Genomic DNA, 26,143 nt, shown 5'->3' with positions numbered 1-26,143 from the left:
TCATCAAAGGCAGACACTCGGATGATAATGTCCGTAGACTAGTTAATATAATAGACTTTGCCACCATTAAAAACCAGGAAATGACGGTACTATCGCTGGCTGCTGAAAAAGCCTTTGACAGAGTTAATTGGAAGTTCCTTATTGCTGCCCTCCAGAAGTTTGGTTTTGGAGAAGCATTCATCAATTGGATCAAAATATTATATCACAACCCCAATGCATCAGTTAGAACTAATAAACAGACTTCAAACAGGTTTTTTCTTGGAAGAGGAACCAGACAGGGCTGCCCACTCTCTCCTTCTCTTTTTGCTATATTTATTGAGCCTTTAGCTGCAGCAATAAGACAGAATGAGAGCATTATAGGAATAAAAACCAAACACAGCCATCATAAAATTAGTCTTTATGAGGATGACATATTACTGTTTTTAAGGAATTTACATTCTGTAAATGAAACAGCAATGATCATAAATGAATTCTCCTCCATATCAGACTATTCCATTAATTGGAATAAGTCTGTTTTATTACCACTCAACAGGAATATGGAACAAAGACTCACAATTCCAGTTAAAACAGGAAATATCAAATATCTGGGTATCTACTTTTCCCCCAAACTATCAGAACTGGTGCAGCTAAACCACACCCCATTACTGAAAAGCATACAGGACGATCTAACACGCTGGACCAACCTGCCTTTGTCCCTTATGGGCAAGGTAGCCACGGTTAAAATGAAAATCTTACCCAAGGTTAATTATCTCTTCTCAATGATTCCCACACAACCGCCATTAAAATGGTTCAAAACATTAGACTCATCCATATCAAGCTTTCTATGGAACAACAAACCTGCAAGAATTAGTCTAAAAACTTTAAAATCTGCAAAAAACTGTGGAGGATTAGAATTACCTAACTTCCACAAATACTTTCTTGCAAATAGATTACAATACATCTTAAAATGGTTAAAAAATAATCCAGAAACCAACTCATGGTTAGACTTGGAACAGGCGTTATGTGGAAAGATCAACCTGTCACAGCTACCATTTATTAGCCAAACAGTTAAAAAACAGGATTGTTTCAAAAGCATTAATATAAATGCCACCTTAACAGCCTGGTGGGAATTTCTCAAAATATCAAAATCATCAATTCAACCGTGCAAAATGACACCCATCTGGAACAACCCGGACATCCTTATTAACAAAAAAATGATTCACTTCCCAGCTTGGCATGCAGGGGGCATAAAACAACTAGAGCACGTAATTATTGATAGAAGATTCATAACCCCCCAGGAACTTCAAGACAAACATGGAATAAATAACTTCTTGGAATATCAGCAACTTAAATCAAGTATTACTAAAAAGTATAAAATTAAAGACGACGATTTAAAGCTACCAGATGTAGTTACCACTCTGATTAATTTTTCAATGAATAGAACTCTCTCCAAAATATACAAACTTTTATGTAATTTAGATAACAATATTGCCCTTCCAACAAAAAAATGGGATGCAGATTTGAGCATCAGCACAGATGAAAGCTTCTGGTCAGAACTTTGTCTAAACACCTTTAAACTGACAAAAAGTCCAAATCTGCAGCTAATCCATCTCAAAACTCTTCACAGAATTTACTACACTGGACAGAGGATGTTCAAGATGGGTCTCAGTAACTCAGACATTTGCGAGCACTGTGATAATAATCTACCCGACAGCTACATGCACGCACTGTGGTTCTGCACTCCTGTCCAGGCTCTCTGGCAGCAGGTATGTGCCGATTTATCAGTCTGGCTTAAGGTTTCAATCACTGCCTCACCGTCACTTTGTGTGCTTGGTGACATGAGTGCCATCGATATAGAAGAAGGATTAGCATCTATCATTTTCATAACTCTTTGTATTGCCAAAAAAACTATTTTAATAAATTGGAAAAACAAGAAAAATATAAACATAAGTCAACACAGAAATCTGTTGTTTGATCATATCAGCTTGGAAAAATTGTCAGCCCAAAGCTCAAGTAACTTTGAAAGAATTCAGTCTCTCTGGTCTCCTGTGGTTGACTCCATGACTTAGGGGGTGGGGGGCTTGGTCGTCGCTGCTCCTTGCCCTTCTGCCGTGGTTTGGGGTGGGGGTCGGGGCTTCCGGTGCCTGGCGGGGGCGGTGGGGGGCTCCGTTGGTCGGGGGGTCGGGTCCGGTGCCTGGGTGGGGCGGGCTGGGGCGCTGCGTGGTCCTCTGGGCTTGGGTGTGGGGGTGCGTGGTGGGGGGGTGGGGTGGTGGTCTGGCTTGGCTTGGGGGGGTGGTCCCTTTGCCTGTGCTGGGGGGGGTTGGCGGGGGGCCCTGCTCGGGTGGGGGGGGCCCAGCGGCGCCGGATGGGCTGCCCATCTGCACCTGGGGCTGGGATCGGCCCTTCCCTGGCTCTGGGACGGGACGGGACCACCCTCTCGGGGCCCCCGGTCGCTCTGGGTGTCACCCGCTTCGGCTGCGGGGTCTGGGGTGGGGTGGGGTGGGGGGCTTGTCGGCCCTGTCCTGTGGGGGGGGCGTTCTGGGGGGGAGGGGGGGCCCATTATTAGTACGGGTCGGGGGGGCTAGCGGGTCGGGGTCTCCGCTGAGGCAATCAGTGGTTGCCTCGGCCGGTTGGCCTCCTCGGTCCCGTCGAGGCCTGACCAGAGCTCTTCTAGGGCCGGCGTCTGGGGGTGGGGGCCTGGGCTTGCTCCGGGGGGGGGCGACGCTTTCTGGCTCCTCTCTCTTTGTGTGGGGTGGGTGGTGCCGGGCCTGGGGTCTCGGCGCCTCCGGGGGTGGGCCCCTGGGCTGGGTGGCCCTGGCCCCTTTGCTGGGGGTGGGCTGGGGGACGGCTGTTTGACCACCGGGGGACAGTCTACCAGCTGTCCCCAACTTACCCCCTTCCTTATATAACCTCATATTAGGGTGAGGGGGTGGGGGGTCTAGCCTGCGATGCGCCTTGGGGGGGGCTACTTGGGAGTGGCCCCCCTCCTATGGTTGCCGTATGGAGTGGGCCCCCCCTCTTTCGGTTTTATTTGCACCTTAGACATGTAGGGTCCTTGGTAGGGGGGGTGCTTGGACATCACTGCAAGCAAGCAGCAGATGTCCTCCTGGCACCCTACCCGCCAATTTTAACCGCACCTTAGACATTTAGGGCCCCTTGGTGTGGAGGGTGAGGGGACATCACTGTGAGTAATCAGGAGATGTCCCCTTAGTGCCCTACTCGCCAATTTTAACTGCACCCCCCTTAGTACACACACCCCTCCCCCTTCAATATATACATTCAAACATAAACACACACACATGCACACAAACACCCTCTCAAACACCCATACACGCACACACATTTTACAAGGAAGGTGGGACCTGGGTCCATCTGTCCCCTACCCCTTCCCTGGTGGGGGGTGCGGGCCCCTTGGCGATGGCGGCCGTGTCCCTTGGGTGCCGGCTCCCTGGGCCCGGCGGTGCTCTCTCCGCACGGTGGGGGGGTTCATATTACACCTGAGCCGGGGGTGTTCGTGTCCCTGGGGGGTGGGTCCTGGTCCTTGCCCCTGGGCGCTGGGCCCCGCCAAACTTCCAACATGGCCGAGCCTGGTCGGGCCATATTTATAACATCCCTTGTGGGCCGCCCTTTTTTCCCCGGGGTTCCCCCCTCCTGGGCGGGGGCGGCGGGCCCCTGCCTTGCTCCTACCTGGACCAACCGTGGGCCGGGTGGGTGGCTGCCTGGAGTGCGGAGCGGGTCTCCCTTGGGGGGTCCTGGCTCGTACCTGGGGTCGGGGCGGGGGGATGCCCGGAACTCCTGGGTGGTGGTGGGGTGCTCGTCTGGGGCTGTGGGCGTCCCTCTCCGGTGGGGCCCTGCGTTGGGCTCTTCCGGCGCGGCGGGGGGCTGCTTTCCTGGCTGGGCTGGGGCGGCGCTCTCTTTCCCTCTGCGCCTCCCTGCTCTCTGGCTCTGGGGGCCTCGCGGCGGTCCGGCTGGCCCTGGCCTGGGTGGCGGTCTTGGTCGCCCGGGGGGCGGTTGTTCCCTGCCTGTTCCCGTGTGGCGTTGGGGGAATTCCGGCTGCCGCTGCTGCTGCGGCGGGGGTATGGGCGTGGGGGTGGCTGGGCGCTCCTCCTCCTTCTTTTCACATTCCACCATCCATTTTAGAAGAACATAAACACTCACCTGAGCACAGGTGTTAGCTCACCTTTGCACTAATAGTTTGCATGATTGAATGAATGAAAGATTTCACACTAGTTGGTTTAAAGGCATAGGTATGCGTTCGTGAACACTATCTGTTTTGTGTGCATGTTGACATGTGGACATTTTTGCGGCTAGCAGGTGTGTTGATAATATTTGAGTGTGTGTGAACAGGCCCCGCCCTTTTTGTACTACATTTGAACCGTACCGTAACGATAAACAACCAGTAAACCTGTCTGCTCTATGCTGCTTCATGGTCTTACCCCCCTTCCCCTCCTATTATCACCCTCCTACCCCCCCCCCCTCTCTAACGTCCCTCTCTCTTCTTCCCCTCTTTCCTTTTCCGTCCGGTCCAACACCAAAGATTTTCAAACATGATTGAAATTAATAAATTTTGGCCTCAATTACAAAAGGGGTTTATTCAGACATACCTTTGGTTTGTCTGAAGATGAATAACCCCTCTTGTTAAAATAAAATATGTCCAACACAAGAGGCCCTCAGCTCTCATCTGTTTGCCTAGCTGTTGGACAGGACAAGTTAAAAAAAAATAAAAAAAATAATAGATATTGAAAAAATAATAATAACAAGGGAAAAGTCTGTAAAGTGAGGTCTGGCCTGCCGTCTGTGATGCATTGAACAGCAAGGATTTGCCCTTGCAGCACTTGATCACATACCTCTTGCTTGCATGCTTGAAAGCACCCAGGTGTTATCTTGCATGAAACAAGTCATTGACTCTCAGCAGTTATGCCTGGAATGGATTTATTTAATTAACTTGTACAGTCACTCTTTATCTGCGCTCGCGTGTCTGCCTCAGTAGAAGGCTCATCTGGAGATAACTGACGTCCTGCAGAAAGGTGGAAGTGATGACATGTGTCAGCCTGCAGGTATTCCTTTCTACAAAGGGGGGGGGGGTCATCACAGAGGTGCATTTGTTAATGTAGGTCAGAGAGCAGCACCAGCTCTGAAGCTGAGGCAGACAGGAGGGCCATCTGACAAGGGTCTCTCAACCTTATATGACTGAGAAGAACACAAAAACACTACATTCGCTAAAGGTTGTATACAGTCAGGACCATAAGTATTTGGACAGAGACACAGTCTTTCTAATTTAGTTTCTGGACATTACCACAGTGAATTTTAAATAAAACAACTCAGATGCCATTGAAGTGCAGACTTCCAGCTTTTATTTCATGGGTTGAACAAGAAGATTTTATTAAAATGTGAAAACTAAAGCATTTTTAAACACAATCCCTTCATTTCATGGGCTTGTAAGTAATTGGACAAATAACTGAAAACAAAATGGTAATTACTAATATTTGGTTGAAAACCCTTAGTTGTCAATGACAGCCTGAAGTCTTGAACTCATGGACATCACCAGATGCTGGGTTTTCTCCTTCTGAATACTCTGCCAGGCTTTTACTGCAGCTGCTTTCAGTTGCTGTTTGTTTGTGGGCCTTTCTGTCTGAAGTTTAGTCTTCAACAAGTGAAATGCTGCTCAATTGGGTTAAGACCAGGTGACTGACTTGGCCATTCCAGAATATTGCACTTCTTTGCTTTAATAAACCCCTGAGTTGCTTTGGCTTTATGTTTTGGGTCGTTGTCCATCTGGATTATGAAACGCCGTCCAATCAGTTTGGCTGCATTCACCATCTGCGCAGACAGTCTGTCTCTGAACGCCTCAGAATTCATTGGGCTGCTTCTGTCCTGTGTCACGTCATCAATAAACACTATAGTGTCCCAGTGCCACTAGCAGCCATGCACGCCCAGACCATCACACTGCCTCCACCGTGTTTTACTGATGATGTAGTGTGCTTTGGATCATGAGCTTCTCCACGCCTTCTCCATACTTTTCTCTTGCCATCATTCTGGTAGAGGTTGATTTTGGTTTCATCTGTCCAAAGAATGTTTTTCCAGAACTTTTTTAGATACTTTTTAGCAAAGTCCAATCTAGCCTTCCTATTCGTGAGGCTTGCATCTTGCAGTGTACCCTCTGTATCTACTTTCATGCAGTCTTCTTTTGATGGTAGACTTGGATATTGATACCCCTACCTCCTGGAGAGTGTTGTTCACTTGGTTGGCTGTAGTGAACGGGTTCCTCTTCACCATGGAAATGATTCTGTGATCATCCACCACTGTTGTCTTCCGTGGACGTCCAGGTCTTTTTGCGTTGCTGAGTTCACCAGTGCTTTCTTTCTTTCACAGGATGGACCACACTGTTGATTTTGCCACTCCTGATACTGTAGAAATTTCTGGCATGTTTTTTTTCTGTTTTCTCATTTTAATGATGGCTCCTTTCACCTGCATGGAGAGCTCCTTTGACCACATGTTGTCTGTTCACAGCAAAATCTTCAAAATGCAAGCACAAGTCCTCTAATCAACTCCAGGCCTTTTATCTGCTTCACTCATGATGACTTAAGGGAATTGCCCACACCTGCCCATCCAATAGCATGGAAGTCAGTTGTCCAATTACTTACGAGTCCATGAAATGAAGGGATTGTGTTTAAAAAATGCTTTAGTTTTTCACATTTATATGAAATCTTCTTGTTCAACCCACATGGAATAAAAGCTGAAAGTCTGCACTTCAATGGTATCTGAGTTGTTTTATTTAAAATTCACTGTGATAATGTACAGAAACAAAATGAGAAAGAATGTGTCTCTGTCCAAATATTTATGGTCCTGACTGTATATAGGAATGTTTGACAGTTTCCGAGGGAACAACAAAGGAGCAGCCAAATACCGACGAGTAAGGCAAGTCCCGAGAAGCCAGTTCAATGGCAAGAACAAAACCAGGGCAGTAAACAGTTACGCACTGCCAGTTATCAGATACCCTGCAGGAATATTAAGATGGCTGAAGAAAGAGATACAGACCATGGATGTTGAGATATGAAAGGTCCTCACCATACATGGAGGGTTCCATCCCAAATCCAGCACCCTGAGACTGTATGCTAGCCGCAAGGAAGGAGGCCGAGGACTAGTGAGCGTAGAAGCCACTATCCAGGATGAAACATCAAGATGCATGAATACATCAAGCTCAGGCCACAACTGACAGTGTGCTCAGTGAATGTCTCAGGCAATGGAGAGCAGAGGATACAGTGCTGGAGGGCAGATCCTCATGGGAGGACAAACCCCTGCATGGGATGTACCACCGGACCATAACTGAAGTGGCTGATATCAAGAAGTCCTACCAATGGCTAGAAAGGGCTGGCCTACAGGACAGCACTGATGCACTCATCCTGGCAGCTCAAGAACAAGCCCTGAGCACCAGAGCGATAGAGGCTCAGATCTACCACACCAGACAAGACCCAAGGTGTAGATCTACCACACCAGACAAGACCCAAGGTATAGATCTACCACACCAGACAAGACCCAAGGTGTAGGCTGTGCAAAGAGGCGCCTGAAACAATCCAGCACATAACTGCAGGATGTAAGATGCTGGGAGGGAAATCATACATGGAACATGGAATATAAATTATATATACAGGAACATGTGTGCAGAATATGGACTGGAAACCCCAAGGTCAAAATGGGAAACACCTCCATAAGTGGTATAGAAGGAGAGGGCAAAGATCCTGTGGGACATCCAGACTCAGACTGACAGGATGGTAATGGAGAACCAACCAGACATAAAGATAGTAGATAAAGAACAGAGGAAAGCCGTTGTGGTGGATGTGGCAGTGCCAAGCGATGGGAACATCAGGATGAAGGAACATGAGGAACTGGAGAAATACCAGGGACTCAGAGAAGAACTGGAGAAAGCATGGACACCCCCAAGCTGGAGGAGTGGCTACTCTCAGTCCAGAAAAGTGCAGTGCTAGGAACAGCTAAGATACTACAGGACCCTCAAGCTCCCAGGCCTCTGGTAGAGGACCCAAGCTTGGAGGAGAAACCAACCACGGAGGTATTAATTAGCATGCCAAGGTTAATGTAGCAGATGTGGCATGCTAACACCCTGAGCACTCAGTCATCCCTTAATGACTGAGATTTACAAAAGAAAGAGATCACATGACCACAAAAGATACTTCAGGTTTGTTTGTTTCTTCATTGGAACATGAGAACATTCATGCGAATGCTAAAGAAACATATTTACATATATAATTATTATGTTATATATATATATATAACATAGTTTCCTAATTGTGAAGGAATTTGTTTTATTATTATCATTGTTTAAATGTATTTCTTTAAATGTTAACTTAGATTGACCTTTTTACCTCTTCTGAAAACAGTTGTGTGTTTGTTCATCTGCTTCTCATCCCAGCAAGGAAGAGAGTGGGGTTTACGACACACTGTGCTGAGCTGATAAGGGATACTGTTTGAAGTTAGAATCCACCAAATGGGTCATTATACAACACCCCCTAATGAACTTTTCCTCTTTTTTTTGAAACTGTTACCTCCTTCTTGTGTTCTTAATAAAAGGTGCACAGGGAGAGGCAGAACCTTTGAGAAGAGCAGCGTGTTGGTTGTCATCTGTCACACTGGCTTCTTCTCCCTCGTGCATGAGAAACTTGATTCTTGTTGTGGTTTGTTGTTTATAATTGTGTTTTTCTTTAATGTCTAGATGCATTTATCTGACATTCTTTGGTCCTTCGAGCCGGATGACATCATATCTGCGTCCTTGGGGGAGGATCATGCCGATTGAAGTCTGTGCACAGCCCGTGAGACTAGGTCTCCGGAGGAAAGTCCGTCGTAGTGAATTCTACGCCGGCCAATCGACTGGTCTGATCCCTGGGTCCGGATTGACGTTATTCGTTAACCAGTCAGACCACAACGACAAGGCAAGTACAGCGCTTTTTCAGGGGTTCAAGTCCCCGAAGTGGCCCAGAATTCTGAGGGACAGGTTCAAGTCCTGTTGCCTAAAACACGTGTGGGTTTGGAGTCCCGGAAAAGTCCAGAATTCTGAATAAAGGTGTAGGTTCGAGTCCTGCAGCCTAAAACGCGTAAGAGGGTTCAAGTCCCTAAAAGGCCTATAAAAATTAAAAAAAAAATAAAAAAAAAAGTTTTTTTTTGGTGTGAATGTGAGTGCATGTGTGAAAGGAGTGAACTTGTTCGAAGCAGTGAGCAGCTGGAAACCTTGCGGTGTTAACACAAGGCTGCTTGTTGGAGTAGAACAAGATTTCATCTCATTAGGCTTTAGGTGAAAAGAACCCGGAGTCTAAAACGTGTTTTGCTCCTGGGAGGACCCTAAACGTGTGACCGGATCAGACAATAGGTCTGACCTAGAAGCTTGTTGCACGGGGAGTGAAATTCGGTCCTGAGAGAAATTCTCTGTTGGTTCTGATCACACTCTGTGACTAACGTAAATGTAAAAAAATAGAAAAAATATAAAAAATGGGGGAATTCAAATAAAAAAGTTGAATTACCATGAGATTAAAAATATATAGAAAGAGGTTCATCCAGGTTCAACTACATTCTTGGTAAAATGGGATAAAAACTACAATTTTAAGGGGAATGTACTGAATTAGTTCAATGGTTACCAATTAAAAACAGAATAAAAACTAAAAAAGAAACAAAAAAATAGTGAAGAATTAATTTGTGCAAAACTGTGCTTAAATGAAGCAACGAAAAATAAAGAATGGCATTCAGAAAAGTAAAACTAGAGATAAATCAGATCTGAGACTCAGACCCCTGCAACTGCAGGCTGCAGCAGGCTGCAGACCGAGCAGGAGCAGGATGAAAGGGGGGGAGAGCAGAAACCAGCTGATTTCTCACCTCCTCCCTACCAGGGGACAAATGCTCCTCTGTTGACGGGTTTTTACCCACCACTGACTGATTTAAATACACCAGAAAAAGGAAAAATAATGTTAGGAGGAAAAGGGAAAAAACTTGAATGGAGAAAAAACTATGGGGGTTGGTTTGGAAGAAGCTGGAGAGTCATCTAAAGTTGCAGAGACATTTCCAATCATTGAAGTGCCCAATCCTAGAGCTGGAGAAGATGGCCAGAGGCCTACACTTCTTGTGTTTAGGACCTGGACATTAGAGGATGTTAGGAAGGCAGTGAGGGGAGTTATCTCTCACGGGCAAATGATGAAAGTTCAGAGAGCTTATCATCTGAATGGCATTAAATGTCAGAAACCATGTATGACTGCTATGAAAGCAGACTGGACAAAAGTAAAGGGAAAAAGGAATCCTATGAATGATGACGATCCACCCAGACATCTTCCGCATAACAATCTAAGAGTTGATTCAAAGTCTTACACTTTTAGGACAAAGAATTAGAGAAGCCTTTCCAATGAGACCTGATTATGGAAAGATTGGTCAAAATAACCAAAAAGATGGAGAGTTAGTGTCTGATTTTAGAGTCAAATTTGAAGAAGTTTTAAAGCTAATAGTGGACTCAGGGATAATGATAATGATGATGGTCCCTATAGACAGCAGCTGAAACAAGTTTTACTGCAAGCTATGAGACCAGAGATTGCAGACTAGATAAGGACACTTTACATAGATCTGCCTACAGGAGCACTACAACAGTTTATGAATTTGCTGTTCATGCTGAAAAGGTGATGGTGAATAGAAAGAAATTTAGGAATCAAAGTGTAGATACATTTTGGCAGGAGGAAAGTAGTGATGTGTTTTTTGGAAGGAATGTGAACAGAGGAAGAAATTGTGGTCGTGGAAAAGGAAATTTTAAAGAAAATTTTAGAAGAAGGTCTAGAGGAAGTAGCAACAGAGGGTCAGAGCAGGTTGATGATGGATGTTGGATTTGTAGACAGGTCCTGAAAGGAAGAAATCAGATTGATTAGATGGTAAAAGAAATAACAAGATAAAAGATGAATCTGAACCAGAAATTCAACCAATTGGTGATGAATTTTTAGATCTCACTGAAGGAGAAATAGTTTTTGTTGATGGGTCAGCAAAGAAAGATGAAACAGGCAGAAACAAAGTGGGTTTTGCTGTTGTAACTGAAGATAAGGTTCTGAAGGCAGGACCCCTGTGTGGAAATTACTCAGCACAATCAGCAGAGTTGACAGCCTTAACTGAAGCATGCAAACTGTTTAAAGATAAGCCAGTTACAATCTACTGATAGCCAATATGCGTTTGCTACAGTGCATTTGTTTTGTCAACAGTGGAAGAACTGAGGGTTAAAACGTCAACAGGAAAACCAATAATGCATGTAGACTTACTGAAAGAATTATTGACTGATGTAATGTTACCATCTAAAGTGGCAAAATGTAAACGTGAGGGACACACACAAAGCACAGATCATATTTCTAAAGGGAATGCCTTTGCAGATGCAACAGCAAAGCAAGCTGCAACAAAAGATGTAGAAATATGCACAAATGAGAATGTGACTGCAGATGCACCCGCTGATGTTTTAAAAAGAAATGCAACACAGCGCACCGAAACAAGAAAAAAAATATGGTTGAAAAAGGGAGCAAAGTTAGAACAAAGTCTTTATGTCAGCACAGAAGGTAAACCTATTTTACCAAAATCCATGTACAAATGGGCAGCAATTTTGAGTCATGGGCTTTGCCATGATTCAACAGGGGGGATGGTAAACTATGGTAAACTTATTAGAGAAATATTATACAACTTATGGATTTATGCTCTATAAACTCTATAAAAAAAATTTTTGTAAACAATGTGTTACATGTATGCATCATAATCCCCAAGGCAATGTTAAATTTAAGAGAGGAAAATTTCCTGAACGAACTTTTCCTTTCCATACAATCCATACGGATTTTATTGAATAGAATAAAAGCAAAGGATTGAAATATTGTTTAGTGATTATTAATGCATTTTCCAAATGGGTTGAAATTTTTCCATGTGCAACACAAGACGCTATTACAGTAGCTAAAGCTATTTGTAAAAGAATAATCCCAACTTTTGGCATACCACAAGTGATAAGAAGTGATAATGGTACACATTTTGTAAATCAAGTGATAGACAAAATGGCTCAACATCTTTGTATTGATTTAAAGAGACATTGTAGTTATCACCCACAGAGTGCAGGATTAGTTAAGAGAACTAATAGCACTATCAAATCAAAGTTAAAGAAATGCATGGAAGAGACAAACAGACAGTAGCCTGACTGCATAGACTTAGTTCAGCTAAGTATGCGTATCACACGCACAGCAGGTCAACCTTTAACGCCTTTTGAAATGTTGTATGGACGTTCTTACAGGTTACCAGACATTGATCCTACACAGCAACATTCTCCAGATGATGATGCAAATTTAGTGGATTATTTGAGAAAAATGTTTACCACTAAAGATGTGCAAAGGACAAATCAAGTGCCAGATTCCTTCTTATCTCCACAGGACACTTCACCAGTGCAGGTTGGTGACTGGGTGTTTGTGGAGGCCATAAAAAGGAAGTGTTGGTCCAGCCCACGGGGGGAGGGGCCATTCTAAGTCCTGCTGACTACACCAACAGCTGTAAAGATTGCTGAAAGGACGTCTTGGATCCACCTGTCACACTGCAAGAAAAAGCATCTGGGTGAGGCTAATTCCAACTGCTAGGTGGGGAAGTCTGACTACAAAGGGAGGCAGCTGTATAGAAGCTGCTTGTCTCAACGTCAGCGAAGCCGAGCGATCCACTTAGTCTTAGGGAAGAAAGCACACCAGAACTCTTTTGCACTACACGGATCCTACACTGTTAGAGGACTTGAGGAGGTGATGTGCTAGTAACCTCTCCCTCCCGAAGATAGGCAAATATCCACCATGGCGTGTCCAACTGGGCTAAGAGACAGTTTATTTTGTTTAATGTTCCTGCTACTCTCAGCAGGAGCCACCACATGAATTTGGTTCTTTTGGAATCATTATCCACCTGCAAGAAGAACCACCAACGAGGAAAGACTAAATGTTTCTCGACGATGGCTGAGTATTGATGAACATGATGTTTTGAATAGTCCAAAAATGAACATAACTCACCTGTATATGACAAATTCTTGGTATAGGTATGTTATGTTACTGGCTAAGGAAAAGAATAGATCGGATTGCTATGTTTGTTCTGTAATTGAAGCTTCATCCCTACATCCTAATTTGCAGGCAAAGCAATTTTCTGAGTGGAAAAGCGACTGTGTTATTGAATATAGTACCAGAGGGTATATTAGTACTGGAGCCGTCACCACTTCAAATGGTACTCTTGTAAGACCGAGTTGTAAGAGTTTGTATCAGTTTAAAAAAATGAAATTGAAAAAATCATTAGCTCCATATGCTAGTGTGGAACCAGGCACTGTGGCACAGAGTTTTTAGGAACTTTGCCGACAAAGATGTGTCATGAACTTCTTGTTCCCTTCACAGTCCAGATAATCAATGACAGAGTTTCCCATGGTTATGCAGTTCCCTGCCCTAGAGGACGTTGTGTTGGATCTAATCCAGATTTAATTCCAGGTAACAATGGTACTTATGTGGTTGATCAAATGTTTTGGTTATGTGGGCAGGCCCTCTACCTCAGTCTGCCTAGAGACTGGAGTGGGATTTGTGTTTCTGTAAAGGTCACAGGTCACACTTTCATAGTTTCTGCAGTCCATGAGCCTCACCTGCGTCACAGACGTAACCTTATTGATGTCAAGCCACATGATTCCATTTGGGGATCAGATGTACCTGAAGACCATGAACACTGGAATACTGGGGAAAAGGTAACTATGGCATTGTTTCCCTAGGTGGGAAATGCTAAAAACGCTCTCAGAATTGAGACCATTGACTATCGATTAGGTTTATTTTTGAACGCTACAATTAAAGCATTTAAAGGCTATAGTGAAGAAATGTCAAGCATGAGATTTATGGTTCTACAGAACAGATTGGTTTTGGACTTATTGGTTGCTCAGGAGGGAGGTGTTTGTAAAATGTTAAATGACACCTGTTGTACATTTATTCCTGACAACACCGATGAAGGTCACAGCATCACTGAAGCATTACATCAACTTGAAAAGGTTCAGCAGGCAATGCAGGATGACAGGAAACCCCAATCTTGGGATTTCCTCTCCTGGTTTGCTTTTGGTTCCTGGTGGCAACTTTTGTTAAAAATAGTGACACCTATTCTTATGGTACTGATCATATGTTGTGTGTTCACTATGTGCATTTTTCCTTGTATTCAATCTATGATTTCCAGAGCAGTGAATGGTTGAGTACAAAGTGTTCTTATGAGTCAAGAATACAACTTGTTTTTAAAGGGAGAACAAGATGACTGTAATGATTTTGAAACTGAAATGACTTGAGAAAAAAAAAAAAAAAGAACTTCTCATCTGAGTGTAAATTGAAAGTTTTATAAAAATGAAGATGTCACAGAAAACTGAAAAGAGATGTGATATTGGATGTGAGATTTTGACATTTATCAATGATAAACAGGTGGGAGTATGTGAAGGAATTTGTTTTATTATTATCATTGTTTAAATGTATTTCTTTAAATGTTAACTTAGATTGACCTTTTTACCTCTTCTGAAAACAGTTGTGTGTTTGTTCATCTGCTTCTCATCCCAGCAAGGAAGAGAGTGGGGTTTACGACACACTGTGCTGAGCTGATAAGGGATACTGTTTGAAGTTAGAATCCACCAAATGGGTCATTATACAACACCCCCTAATGAACTTTTCCTCTTTGTTTTGAAACTGTTACCTCCTTCTTGTGTTCTTAATAAAAGGTGCACAGGGAGAGGCAGAACCTTTGAGAAGAGCAGCGTGTTGGTTGTCATCTGTCACACTGGCTTCTTCTCCCTCGTGCATGAGAAACTTGATTCTTGTTGTGGTTTGTTGTTTATAATTGTGTTTTTCTTTAATGTCTAGATGCATTTATCTGACACTAATGTAACATAATTTGCACATATTTTAACTTTTGATACTTGATCAATTTTTGCTATGAAGATTTTTTAAAGTGTTCTGTCTATTTAACTGATGTAGTATTATTTTTATTAATCATATACATGACTTTTATTAGTAATGAACTTAATTTCAAAGAGTTGTGAAGCCTAAGTATTGCATGTTAGCTTCTGAATTTGTTTGAATTATGTCAATTGCATAAACTGTTGAAGAGTTACAGTTCTTATTAAACCAAATCTGACTCTTTAACCAATTCCTCAATAATTCCAATGGATTCTTGCGCAGAGGAAAGCTGCTTTGCTTTACTGCCATCAAGTGTTGCATATCAGAGCAAAGCCACTTCTGTCCACGACAAAATCAGTTGGACTTACGGGAATTGCATAAATGGTTAGAATTATGGTGGTCGAAACAATGTCAGCACTAGAGCTAAAACTCATTTGTTAAAGGGTTCAATGTCTGAGAGCTATTTAACTTGTGTATCTCTTTTTGTATCATTTGTTTCTTGACTTCTAACCTTTTTTAAAGTAGTAATGAAATGAATCCCTAAACAAACTAAATTGTTGGACAGCTCTTTTAAGTTTAATAAATAAAATAATTTTTAAAGCAGTAAAATGATGATATTAAGACGAACAACCTCACGTGGAGCTTATGTTGAATTGTTATTCTTCAAAAAAAAATAGTGACACAATAAAACAATGAATGCAATGTAATCCAGCTTCTTAAATCAATAAAATCAGCTGGTGATTTTTTACTGACTCTGATGCCAGAGTTTGATTTCCATTAGTTAATGTAGCAATAGCAAGTCTGTTGTTTTTTTACAATCTTTTTACAATAGGTTGTAGTAAACACTTATACAACACGTAAGGGTAAGTAAGGGGCAAATAAGTGAGATGCATGTTGTACAGATTTTTCTTTTTTTCAACCCCATCCTATGGACATCCAATGATCACTTATGTACCACGTGGAAGCCTAAGATTTTTATTCAAACAAACGTTCACAAAATCTAAATTTAAGGATGTGCTTTGAAATTTTTTTCAAAGTTAGGTATTATTATTTAACTTTGTTCTACATGAAGCCTAATCAAAACAAGTTCTGACACGAACATTTTTCTTTTACCTCCAAGGTAATCAGGCAAAGATGCAGGGCCATTAGCTGCGTGGTGAAACGCCCATGAACTTTAAATTCCTTTCATTCCACAGGCATAGAACGCCTGTGTTAACAACATGAGGGTTTTTTTCTTTCTTTTTTGCATTTTCACTTGTGATACCTTCCAATTAGTAGAACTTGTGCTGCTGAAAAGCGGCGTCATAACAGTCAAATATTTCGTGGCCTGCTGTGTTGTTTTTCTACCACAGAGGAGGGAGAGTCATGGCAACAAAATGTAACACATTTCTTGGATGCATTCAATCTAAGGAGCGAGCTCGCTTTCATCTGTTTTCCTCCAGCTGACAGACTAAATTACATAACAGACTGAAGAGTGTGCAGGGCAGTTGTTTGCACTTCCTAAAGCGCTGATTCCAGTGGAAACATCCACATCTCAAAGAGTTTCTTTGCAAAAACATTCAAACTAAGTCTCCCAGAAAGGGGCTGCTGTGGACAATGGTGGGTTTTGTGAGCGGAAAATGGTCCATAAAGGCCCATTGAGGAGAAAGAAGGGAAATAAATAAGATTTGATTAAGGAAGGCGTGTTTGGATGGAGCCCAGCTGTGAATGTTTGCTTAAAAAAATCTGTGTGCAGCTTTGTGTTCCTGTAGAAAACCTTCTTGATCATGTTTCCTTTCAGATGCTTTAATTTGTGCTTTCATGACACTGCCAGAATATTTAATTAATTTAATTTTGTTCACTACTGGAATGTGTCTCTGCTAGACAGGAAGTTTGCGAGATAGTTTGATGCCATCTTTGTAAGCAGTCTGTATTGAACCAAAGCTTTTGATTTATTCTGATTTGTTTGGTAGCATGAAAGTCATAGCAGAACTTTAAATTGACCACAAAATTTCTGTTTATGCAAATATAAACTATAAATATAAATGAATGTAATTCTTTCAATTCAGACTCTAATAAAAATGTATTTTTCTATGTATAAACATTTCCTGTGTGAAAATACAAAGAGAATTATTCTCATTAAACATATTTATTTCCAGGCACTCTGGCTTTCACTTTAACCCTTGTGCTATCCTAGGCACTTTAACGTTGGGAGTTGGGTCATCTAGGCCCACAAATGCGCTGAACCTTTTTTCTTCACTGATTTGTGATCTTCACTGGTGTCCATGGATTACATGTAATCTTTCCACCTTTATCCACCTTTGTCATGGTAGGGAGAACAAGTAAAAGTGAGGGTGGGGTCATCTAAGATAGCACAAGGGTTAAGGCCTACTGTGACTAATGAGTTTGTCTGTCTGTAAAGGTGTTTTGGCCTAAGATGAGCTGATAAACTATCCAGGGGGTTCCCTACCTGTGTCCTGAATCCACTGGGACTCCCATTTTGTACATCAGTGGTCCCCCAGACCTTTGACAGATATTTTTCTGTGGGTCACTCTGTACCACGGTGCAGAGAAAAAAATAAACAGGCTTACATTATTTCAGTTCTATATGTTATCTTATTCTGAAAGAAGTATTATTTTGCAAAACTACCAGATCCTTTTCTTCCACATCTATCTACGATTCACTTTTTCTCCTCAAACTTGTGTCTTAAGTACATTTGTTACCTTTCTTAAAGAAGCTACTTGAATCACTACATTAGTACAGCCCCAAATTTGAGCCCAAGTTGTTTTCTTGTGTTTGTTCCTTCTGTGTTGGAACGCAGAGTCTCCACCCTGAGCGGAAGAAGTGCGTGTCTGCATCGACATACCTGAGCCGACTTGCCTGAGTCAAGCAGCAGAACTGATGTTCCTGAGACCGCCATTCCCCTACTGCCCCCTTGACTCTTTTCCTTTTGTTCCTAGTTCCGGAAGCTTGATAAAATCCTGTCTGTACTCCTGGATCTAACAATAAAAAGAACAGTCTAAAGGTTCTGTCATGGCATTTCAGGACTAGGGTGGGTCTCCTATCATCTCAGTTGGAGTAATTTAAGTTTTTGGAGAGGACAGCTGTCATATTGAAAGTAGATGCTACAGCGTTATTATTCCCTAATAAAGACGACAAATCTTTGGTCTTTACTGGGAACACATCAAGTTACACAGTACACCATCGTTTTGGGTTCAGGTCCCAAACGTTTGGATAGAGTTCAAGCTTAACGGTCAGGTTAGGTGTCTCAGCTTGGAAGCCCATGGTTTCTTTCAAGTTTTTTTTTTCCGGTTCCGGGTTACAGCACGGACGCGTTTGGGCTCACGGCGGCTACAACTATCTACAAACGACTTAAAAAGTTGATTTTCTCCAAAACAGAGAGCTGACCATGGCCCCTAAGAAAAACCAGGAATAGGAAGACCTTAAAAAGACTCTTGATGATATCCAAGCTACGTTCTATCCCTTTATGGAACAAGTTAACGCGAATCTAACTCCGCTCTTAGTGCTAATGGAAGAATTCCGAGGCTCCGCACTCAAAATGAGCAACGAGATAACCGGGTCGACATTCCGGAGAAAAGACTGGACGATGTGGAACAACAAGTAAGGGTGAATAATGTCATTCTCACTGGAGTACCGATCAAACCTCGGGCAAAACTAAATGCAGCTGGAGTTAGCATTGCTAATGCTAAAAGCGCTAGGAGCTCTGAAACGGAGAGCGGTGGAGAGACTCTGGAACACCAAATGGAATAATTTCTCACATATAAAGGGATTTCCCTGGATCTCAACACCATCGAGACCTGCCACCCGCTCCCCAGGAGAAAGGAGACGGATAAACCAGCAATCCTCATCAGGTTTGTGAATCAAAAACACAAGCTAGCTCTGATGAATCAAAGGAAGAACCTGAAGGGATCTGCTGTTTGTCTGAACGACCATCTGACCAGAAGGAATGCTGAAATCGCCAAACATGCCAGGCTTCTCAGGAAGCATAAGCAGATTGAAAACACTTGGGTTAAAGGCTGCAGGATTTACGTCAAACCACTCGGTCCACCGGACCGGTCCAAGGTTCTGGTCGTGAACACCATGAAGGACTTTGCGAAGTGCTTGATCACGGTCGTCTGAAACAACATGCAGTAATAAATCAAAGAGCCAAATAATTTCAAGAAATATTACGCCTGGATAAAACACTTTCTCCATAAGTCTGAAGTGACCTGATTATCAACAAAGATCTGACCTGCAGACAACTTGACCTCAACTTTCAGCACCGCTGATATAAGCTGAAGAAGGATATGAACCCTTTTTATTTTACTTCATAGCATTACTTTATCATAAAAAAGAGAAAAAAAAGATAAATAAAAATACAAAAAAAATAATAAAACAAATGATTAATCAATTATTGAAAATTGTCAAATTGATTCACTTTTAATGATCAAATGTTCACTTGCTCAAAAAAATTGATAAGCTGATTAATGAATTTTTCCTAATGTAACATAATTTTGCACATATTATTAACTTTTGATACTTGATCAAATTTTGCTATGAAAATTCCTGAAACAGTGTTATGTTTATTTTACTGATATAGTATTATTTTTTTACTCATATCAATGATTTTTATAAGTAACATAATCTGCATATATTTTGGATACTTCATTGCCATGTTGATTTCTAAAAGTTATTTTTTACAAAATTAATTTAAGTTATTCATCTTTGTCATGTGCTTTATTGATACTTCAAGATTCTTAATTCTGCCTGATAAAAGCTAGGAACCGGATATTGATAAATCATGTAATAAAATGGTTACAGAACAGGGGTGGGATTATATAAATTTGCTTCCTTTCACTCCCTTTCAAGCAATATTTAATTTTATGTCTATTGTAGTAGGTTTAGGGGATGTCATCTGGACTTGGTTTTTAAAGTTAGAAGACGTTTCGCTTCTTATCCAAGAGGCTTTGTCAATTCTGAAGTGCATAGATTAAAAAGACAGGAAATTCAGAATTGACAAAGCCTCTTGGATAAGAGGCGAAACGTCTTCTAACTTTAAAAACCAAGTCCAGATGACATCCCCTAAACCTACTACAATGGAACCAACCTGGATGAATGAGAGTCTTCATAGACAATTTTATGTCTAATTATTCCAAGTTTGGTTAGTTATTGTATGAATGAATAACTGCTGATTGTATTGTTTTTGTGTATTATTCCTATTTGATTGCTTGAAATAAACCATTTCAAAATCAAAAAGTGGGGATAGATAGTTTAAGCCTTTCAGACACTCCCACGGGAGTGTACATCACACTTCAACAAGAAGAAGGTATCTGCATCTATCCTGGAGTCATTTGGAGTCCTACAAGGAGAAGGAAAGGTATGAAAAGAATGAAATCCATCAAAAAGGCCCCTTAAAGGAGACATGGGTCATGATAGAGAACCTTGGGAACATCTCCCCTTCCCCCATCCATCCTCCATCCATCCATCCATCCATCCATCCATCCATCCATCCATCCATCCATCCTCCATCCATCCATCCATCCATCCATCCATCCTCCATCCTCCATCCATCCATCCATCCATCCATCCATCCATCCATCCATCCATCCATCCATCCATCCATCCATCCATCCAACCATCCACCCACCCACCCATCCATCCATCCATCCATCCATCCATCCATCCATCCATCCATCCATCCATCCATCCATCCATCCATCCATCCATCCATCCATCCATCCATCCATCCATCCATCCATCCATCCATCCACCCACCCACCCACCCACCCATCCATCCATCCATCCATCCATCCATCCATCCATCCAACCATCCATCCACCCACCCACCCACCCACCCATCCATCCATCCATCCATCCATCCATCCATCCATCCATCCATCCGAGTGACCAGGTTGTGGGGACAGCAGTCTAAGCAAAGTTACAAAGACTCCCCTTTACCCGGCCACTTTCTCCAGCTCCTCTGGGAGGACCCTGGTGCCTCTGCCCAGTGGCTCATCCCGAGAACACATCTGAACCAGATGCCTGAGCCACCTCAACTGGCTCCTCTTGATGTAAAGGAGCTCTGAGCTTTCTCCGGGTGAACAAGCTTCTCACCCTATCTCTAAGGGAGCGCCCAGCTGCCCTGTGGAGGAAGCTCAGTTCGGCTACTTGTATTCAGAATGTTGTTCTGTCAGTTGTGACCCAGAGATCATAGGTGGGAAATGGAATAAAGATCGACGGGTAAGAGCTTTGCTTTCTGGCTCAGCTCTCCACCACAACAAACGGTACAGCGACTGCAATATGGCAGACGCCACACCAATCCCCTTGTCAATCTCACGGTCTGATCGTACCTCACTCATGAAGAAGATCCTGAAACTCTGTTTAACTAACTTCTGTTCTATCTCCTGTTCCCCCTCAAGATTAGATGGATTAGAAGTCAGAAAGTGACTGAACTTTTCTGCAGTAGTTTTCAAACTTCACAGTGTATAAAAAGATTTAGATTTTGTGAAATAGCCATCCATTTTTATCCCTTTAGGAGTCACGTGCTTGCTGGAGCCTATCCCAGCTACAGTTGGGTGGGGCAGGGTACACCCTCAATGGGTCACCAATTTATCGCAGGGGCACACAACTAAACACATTTCTGAATTCTATGGAGAATTTAGAATCTAGAAAGAACGAATGAAACATGATTTAAGCAGTGGGAGAAATCTGGAGAAAACCCAGTATAAAAAAGAACAAACATACTCTGAAGAGAAAGGCCCTGGTACAAATCCTGGCAGGGACTGTTCTGTGTGTAGTTTGAATTGTTTTTCTCCAGGAACTCCGGTTCTTCCCACAGTCCAAAACATGCTTCATTGCCTGATTGAGGATTTTTAATTGTACCTGTGCATGTGATTGTGATTCTGAAGAGCCATGCAGGATGAACCCCACCTTTGCCCAACAGTAGCTGGGAAGAGCTCCAACAACCCCATGACCAAAAACAGGGATGCAGCAAGTGAGACGGATGAAGCCGCAGATTCAGCACATCCATGAAGTAAAACAGCCAAGGCCATAACCAAGCATCCTCTGTGTTTCACTATAGGGACAGTTTTCTGTTGATGGAATATTTCAATTTCTGAGTCTGTTTTGGTTAAAAAAAATTACTAAAATACAATGCACCGCAGAAAAATCCAGCTATTTTACTTTTGTTTTGACAGTAATGTGTTTTTTTGAGCTTCTCAAATAAGGTGTACTTTGGGTTATAGAATATCAGATAGTACAGTCTAACGCTGGTGTATTTTAAACTTTGAGTTCACCTCACCTTGTGGGTTTTTCTGAGCTATTTTAATGCAATTCATGAATAATTTGTTATCAATTTGCAGACAAATAGATCCATGAAGGTCTATGTTTTCCTCGTCTGAGCTGGTATCTGGCTCAAAACTGTATGGGTCCCTCCGATATTGCTCGCCATTTTTGTTGCACTGGCAATGTTATGTTGGGCGTATGAGCGACTGTAAGCTAGCGAGAGGGAGTGTGAACTAAAGGATGATGGGAAATTAGCGCTGGCTTACTCCGCGGCAACAGTCAGAGATGAATTTCTATTGAACGGCTGCCGCTCTACAGAAATTATGTCCTAGAAAACAACACAGGTTTTTGGGAATTTTGGATGAAGACGGCATAATCTTAATTTAAAAAAGATAAGAAGTGGGAACACTTTTACAATAGATCAAAAGATGATTGGAGTAGAACTTTAAGAGAACCATCATTTTCATTCAGGCCTGTTTCATTAGTTTGAATTTTTTACAAATCATTTTGTAAACAACAGTTCAAATGTTTATTTTTTCTATAGATTTTAAGAATACCATTTTTCTTTCTCACTTAGAGTTTATGTCATTGGTTTTGGTTTATTTCTCATCTAATCTGTTTACATCTGTGTATTTACTGCGATACCGGTCACAAAGTTGTAATCTGGATTCATTTGGTGTGGAGCGTTAGCCTCAAAGCACTGGATCAGAGGTGCTCCTCACCTCCTTGTCGTAACAGAATACGATTTGAAAACTTCCCAAAGTTTTTTCTGTGACATCAAACTAATTTGGAGGCCATTGGGTTGTGATCTTATTTAGGAATTTCTTCGACAAGAGTTCAACCTTTTGGGTAAAGTCTCCATCCATTTCTAAGGCTTCAAGGCACAATTCCACCTCAAGAACTCGAAGTCTTCCTCTGTTCTCGTCAGTGTTGCTTGGTAAGTTATGTAGTTATGTAGAAACATTCAAAGGCAAAGGAATTTTGTGGTAAATTTATGAGTGAATGAGACCTTCCATCGGATTTCAGTCCAAGAACAACCATTAGCTAATTAATTCTGTTCTAAGTCGCGCTAATACCACCACAGGAATGTTCCTGAACCTTCATCAATAATTTTGAGGAGGTATTTTAGTTGGCAGAACTCAAATTATTACTTTAACCACCACCTCACTCAGAATGTTGACAGTTTAAAGAACCTGCAACCAGTGATGTCTATGGCCGCATTTACACTGCATGGTTCAAGTGACCCAATTCCAATTTTTTCCTCTCATGTGTCACAGATCGGGTATGACCGGTGAACGTGTAAGCAGGACAAAAGCGCATGGATTCCGATTTTCTCAGATCAGATTCAGGCCTCATTCATATGTGCAAATAAATCGGATACGTGCATTTGCGTATGCCATGTAAGCAGACAAATCGGATATTCCCCAGTAAATGTGAGTCGTACGTCAGTGACGTCAACTCAGGACACCACCAACTGAGATCACATGACTTATTATAGGTGCTTTTGTGCGTTAATTTTGCTGTTCGAGTACAGCTGGAGCCCCATCAGCGTGTTGCCCTTCAGCCTCAGGCTTCAGACCGTAGTCGGAAACCGCTGTTATTTCTGGTCCGGTCCCGGTTGGGACGCAAACGGTAACTAATCAAGCAGGACACCGTTGCTCTGGAACAGGATAGAAGCCGTTTATTTCTTTGCTTGGATCAAACTGTTAGTACAGCACAACGTCTGCAAACACTTCCTCATTCAAAACTCAGAGAGAGCACATAAGCCGGCCGAGCAGCCCTCCTTTTTCCTCTCCTGCGCATCCCCTCAGGAGCGCCCAAGGCAACGCCTCCGTCCGTCGCTGCATTGCCTCCATGACTACCACAGTCACACAAAAGAAACACAACAAAAAGGGGAGGGTTTCGCCATGCTAAACGTTTGCCGTTGGGACCAACACACATCTTCTAAATCTGCTTTTATTACTGTTATGATTATTATTATGGGCCTGCTCGCACATAATTTTTTTAATCCGTGCGGTCAGTGCTCAGGTCCGCGCAAGGCGGAAATGCTGCTACACAGTCCTGAGAACGTCTACGTTTGATAGTTTCAGCATTGTATAGTGTAAATGCAAATATCGGATACGGGTCACTTTTAAAAGATGATGTAAGCGGGTCGTCAAAAAAATCGGTTATCTTCAGAAAATCGGATTTGGGCATCAAGACCCGCAGTGTAAATGCGGCCTATTTGTCAAACTTAAAAAAGACCAAACTTTCATCAAAACATGGCAGTTTGGGTATTTAAGAGGGAATTAAGCATCCACTGTTCCCATGCAGTTTGTTAGTTTTTAACTAAAAGATCACTCCGGCAGGAAGTTGGTTGTTCCTCAACCAGTCTGAAAGAATGTTACCAAACCACGAGGAGGTTGAGGTTTGGTGCACAGTTTTAATAATATACAGTGCACAGTGAGATGAACTAGATCTTAAATAAACCAAAAGCTCCAGGATTTGTGGGCATGTGTGATTGCAGTTCACTTAGACTCTGATCATCCCCAATTTAAACCAGGATCTGCAATAGGAACAAAGATCTGGCCCTAATCAGGCAGAACACCATTCCTGCAGTCATTACGGAAGGAATTGGTGATTATTTGACTGTTAAAGCTATCAAAAGGAAACGGGTTCCCAAACAATCATAAACCCTTCATCTTTGAGTTTATGTTTGGCTTCCAAGTTCAATCTCACAAAATCTCAATGTCAAAATCACAAACAGGATGCCTGATTAAACTAGCAGAGTTTCTGCGGTAGTCTTAAAGATTTTTTCTACCAAAGCACGTGGGACAGAGAAAGACGGAAAAGCAGAAGGAAAGATCTTGAGCATCAGGGTAAAGAAGAGCTGCAATAAACCTACATTTGCTGTAAATCTACCAAAATTCTCATGATGTAGTCTCATGACCTTTTAAAAGTGTTTTGTTGAAACGCGACTTTTCCTCCTTCTTAGAGATACGCTGCTTTGGGGACTTTGTACCAGGAAGCACTTGCTTTAGGGAACGTCTGGGGCCTCTTTTATGGAGTTTTTGTACATTGAAGCAAAAATGCGCACCTGCATTCTTGTCAGACTAAAGCAGGCCACACATGCCTTTTTGGTCATAAATCATTTTTATATGAGTGTCTGCACATGCAAAGAACAGATTTCCCCTTATTTGTAAACAGGAATTGTTGCCGACACTCCTTTACCCAGTTACAAAAAAGAAACCCTAGAAAATAACACATTTTTACATCTCCAGTTTTCTGTCCATGCAATGACTGACAAACAGAACAAAAACTGTGTTATCAACATTTTGAGATTTGAAAAAAATGACATTTAGTTTTTGCCTTGGAGTTTCACCTTGTAAACTTCTGAAACAAGGCAATCCAATTAATGGATCTGTGTTTCATCTTCACCTTTATGCTGTTTTTGTACGAAAGGGAAAATTTTAACTGAATAAAATTATTTAACCACATGTGGTGAAATATAGTTTTGAAGTCCTTGTTAACCCCACAGATCCGATTGAGATAGCCAGGTTTACATTTTGGAGGCAGACGATAGAAACAGAGGATGGAAAGAACCATGACTGTAGAAAATAAATCTCAGAAAATGTGACAAACATTTAGCATTTTGTCTTCATTTTACTTCATTTATAGAGCACCTTCCACCACCATTCCAGGAGGCCCAAAGTGCCGTACACCATATTGTCTTAAATGACATCCAGAACTCAGAGGCCAAACAGGTCCAGTGAAACCGTAGTGCGGCATACTGGAAGCTCTTCAAGTCGCTTCATTCAGCATTTATTAATCTAACATAAAAAGGCAAACATAAGATTATAGCCTTCTACGCAAATTTTCATCTTTACTCCCAAGATTAGAAAGGTTGATGTTTGTTTTTGTTTATTAACATATATAATGGCATCGTCAACATACACTATAGTACCAAAAGTATTTGCTCACCTGCATTGACTCAA

The 26,143-nt window shown here is 42.2% G+C and overlaps 1 long non-coding RNA gene across 1 annotated transcript; it reads left to right on the top strand.

Annotated features, from left to right (window-relative positions):
* The first annotated feature begins 8,707 nt into the window (after positions 1-8,707).
* Positions 8,708-14,296, top strand: LOC144990131 (uncharacterized). Its single transcript, XR_013654088.1, has 2 exons — positions 8,708-8,924; positions 12,408-14,296. It is a non-coding gene; the product is annotated as an uncharacterized LOC144990131 (long non-coding RNA).
* The last annotated feature ends 11,847 nt before the right edge of the window (positions 14,297-26,143 follow it).

This window comes from Oryzias latipes, chromosome 24, assembly GCF_053564925.1.
Source record: "Oryzias latipes strain Hd-rR chromosome 24, Olatipes_Hd-rR_3.1".
Taxonomy (NCBI): domain Eukaryota; kingdom Metazoa; phylum Chordata; class Actinopteri; order Beloniformes; family Adrianichthyidae; genus Oryzias; species Oryzias latipes.
Note: the sequence above shows the minus strand (reverse complement) of the source record. Positions and strands in the feature narration are given on the sequence as shown.